This window comes from Adiantum capillus-veneris, chromosome 1, assembly GCF_014529385.1.
Source record: "Adiantum capillus-veneris isolate H3 chromosome 1, ASM1452938v2, whole genome shotgun sequence".
NCBI classification, from domain to species: domain Eukaryota; kingdom Viridiplantae; phylum Streptophyta; class Polypodiopsida; order Polypodiales; family Pteridaceae; genus Adiantum; species Adiantum capillus-veneris.
This window is the reverse complement of record NC_140931.1, coordinates 146,667,631-146,670,700: the sequence shown is the minus strand read 5'-3', so window position 1 is coordinate 146,670,700 and position 3,070 is coordinate 146,667,631. Positions and strand designations below refer to the sequence as shown.

Sequence of the window (3,070 nt, the reverse complement as noted above, 5' to 3'; positions counted from 1 at the left end):
TTTTAGAATTGAAAATAGCCACATTGGCAAATGAGCACGCAGTTCGTCCGCGTGCGCGCGGACGGACAGTGTGCTCATTTGCCAATGTGTTTTTTTTTGTGTCTAGCAAAAGCACTCCATTTTTTGAAAATATACTATGTTTTTATTTGCGATATCCAAGAGGAAATTTCCTTTTTGCTTCCCTCTCAACTGATTCTCGTGAATTTCCAACCGGCTCAAAGTGAGAGCATTTTCCCCGCCCCATGTGAATCTATGCTAAGATCTTTAGAGTGCTTCCATGTTGCAGATTTCCCATTGTTAACTCACTGCCTAATGCCACGATTGAATGTGTTAATCCTGAGCATGAGCTCACTGAACATCCTCGTGCACGCAGACGAACAGCGTGCTCATAACTCCTCGTATGCCCAGGCATGGTATGCAGCTATGCGTCATCAGGGCAAGGCTTTTCCTTCAAAGGTATCAAGTTGAGGGGAACAGTCCTCATGCGAGCTGCACCTCCACGGCCCTGGCCTACCTCTTCCCTAACTGCAACTCCTGACACTTATATACCATGTGACTCTCGCCTCTTGACTCAGGGGTCGAGGCTGCAGGCAGCAAGACTCCTCATATGCGCATGCATGGTGCTAGGGGAATTTCCTTGGCATTTTGAGAAAATGCTGGCGATCTCATCACTGCTCTTCCCGTTGCAACCCATGAATGATGCTACTGCCCAACAAATGATCGACCAATGTGCTCTCAGTCAATCGGTGCATCCAGCTCCTGCTAATTGCGTGTTGCGAGCTCTTGAAACCCTTGCTTAACCCTAGGCAGCATGCCTTGAGGGCTCATGAGTGATGATTAGGTTTGCTTCATGCACAGAGAGAGACTGGCAGAGAGAGAGAGAGAGAGAGAGAGAGATATGCAGTTGGCTATGTCGAGGAATTTCAGAAGCATTAAGTAGAATCAATTCAAGCAAATATAAGATGCCAACCGTGCAGATGATGTTTCACCTAGTGCAGCATTCCTGATTCTCTGCTAAAGCCAGCAGATGAGCCAAATGAGGCAGACATCTCTGCCACCTCTGCCTTTTAGGTCTATTCTCCTGCTGCTCATGATGATGATACACTCAGATTACTCTCTTACAGTCAGCCTATCAACCAATACGTTGATGTTGATGACCTTACAGTCCTCACTCGATGACCCTGCAATGCCAGCTCTGCGTCTTTCCAATATGGTGTATCATTTTTCCTTGCGGCTGCTAATGCATTCAATCATGCTTCAGATGAGGATGAACCAACAACCAGATCTTTACACCCTATTGAGCCGATTTTCTTTAATGAAGATTATGCACCTCCTCCATTGTTCAACACTGGATATTCTTCCAAAAAGGATGATGCCTTTATGGTAACCGTCTTAGAGACTCTGTAGATGATGTCCTTGCAGGTTTGCATCTCAGAATGCACAGGACTCAAGATGTTCAAGTGGACATGAATATTGGCAAGCACTTCCCAAGCCAAAATCCTGTGCAAATCTGGCAATACAGATTTCTAAGCTCGATGTTCTTGATTGCTATGACAGTGTTCCCTTCTACAAATATTGTTGTCAAGTTTCTCACAATCGAAACTCCACCTCTTGCCGCACTTTTGGAACTCAATATCACTGGCATAAAGATCCATTCAATGAGAGCGTTGCTCTTTCTATCAGTCACAATTCTAACCTGATGGCTATTGACAATCCTAATGGCGATGATGAGATTATCACTGTTGGGTCATATTATGTTGTACTATCTTTACTCTTGTGTAGTCTTGCAAATGAGTATGGCCGCTCATGTTAATGAAGCAATTCGACCTCAACACTAGCAAGTTATCAAGCCATGTGCATTTGAAATGAAGCCACGATGGAAGATGAAACCTCACCATCAAATTTTCACCACTTTCTTGATTGATCCTGGATGACACTAGGTCCCAAAAACCAATTCAAAATTTGTCTTTCCTTCTTGCATTGATTGCAAAGCAATCACAAAAATAGAAAGCACAAACCATCTCATATAGGCACTCCTACATGCACTTGTCTTAGGATTGAGATGTAATCAACACCTCTCTCTCGGCATTCAGTTGAGGGGGATGTTGGAATTAAATAAAATAAAATATACTAGCTATCACACCTCGAGAACCCAAATGGTACGAGCACCCATTCAAATCACTAATCATCATCCTATTTAACTACCTTATAACCACATGTTCAACACAAGCAATTCAATACCCGCCTAACCACCTATCTGCGTGTATTGTCTCTCTCTCCCTCTCTCTCTACCTTCTCTCTCCTCCTTCTCTGTGTAACACATACACACTAATGGAATCTCTCACATAATGCTTCCCTGTGCCTCTGATAGTGGGAGGCCTCTTGGTCTTTCACTTCCACACTTCAGTCCGTAAAGATGTTCGCAGCAACAACTTCCCTGCCTTGTAGCACCTTCCTTGAGCTAGAGGTGGCTCAAATATTGGAGGAGCAAACCGCAAATCCATTATATATGGGGATCGGGTGTACTACAACTTGATTAGCTAACAAAAGCGCTAGTTAGTGCAATAAAGGCAGGGATTGGGCAAGTTCTTACATCTGACGAGTTGTAGAAGCTAACTCTAGAAATTGCCACGTAATGGAATGACTCGAGCAAAGTAGATCAGTAGACGTTGCGCTTGAATATGATCACAAGAGGTCAAGCCTGGGCTCTTTGTGGGAATTGAACACCTTCCTACTCAAGGTGCTGCAAATTCTCCACTCGAGGCCGTCCAAATTAAAAAACATCCATGTCTCCTCCAACACAGCACAAAGTGCCCTCCCCCTTGCTGGGTATCGCGGTGCCGGGTGTCGCGCTCACCACCACTATTTCAACCACGCGCCTTGGACCTACCATTGATACCTATCCTTGCCCCATCGCGTTGATATGCAATGATCCTATCTCCCATTAATTCCTTCATACCCATTGTCCATCATGTCAACAATGACTTTGTTTTTATGCTTTCCCAAACCAGCATTTAACATGATTTCTTTCTATGAAGCCTACCTCCAATTAGCTTGATAGAGAGAAATA

At 44.2% G+C, this 3,070-nt stretch overlaps 1 pseudogene; it reads left to right on the top strand.

Annotated features, from left to right (window-relative positions):
- Positions 1-410: 410 nt before the first annotated feature.
- On the top strand, positions 411-1,700 carry LOC147465754 (uncharacterized; annotated as a pseudogene).
- The last annotated feature ends 1,370 nt before the right edge of the window (positions 1,701-3,070 follow it).